Source organism: Penaeus monodon, chromosome 23, assembly GCF_015228065.2.
Source record: "Penaeus monodon isolate SGIC_2016 chromosome 23, NSTDA_Pmon_1, whole genome shotgun sequence".
In the NCBI taxonomy this organism is placed as follows: Eukaryota; Metazoa; Arthropoda; class Malacostraca; order Decapoda; family Penaeidae; genus Penaeus; species Penaeus monodon.
The window spans coordinates 30,223,697-30,224,073 of record NC_051408.1 but is presented as its reverse complement, the minus strand read 5'-3'; positions in this window follow the sequence as shown (position 1 = coordinate 30,224,073).

Below are 377 nucleotides of genomic sequence, written 5' to 3'. Positions count from 1 at the left end.
ATCCGTACCCACCCATTCGATATTTTTTTTCCTAAAAAAAAATCAAAAAACGGTCAAAAAACTCATCAAAAGAAAAACAGGGTAATGCTTCTAAGAATGCTGGAACACATACTTCCCTTCTTTGCCTTGACTTTATATCATTGCAAATTGTGAGGTTTTATCCTTTCGATTCGTCCCTGTCTTTGCAGAAGCGACTAAGGTGCCGGAAATCACAGCTTCGCCATTTTTTTCGCAACTTTCCTAAAAAGCCGCTAAATTGTGGGGTCTTAAAGTAGGACGTTTGGGGAGATTCAAAAAGTGAGGAAAACTCTCACGTAAAGGTTTGCAAAAATTTCATTTCCTTCTTGCAAAAAAAGCACAACCACAATGCACGCGCG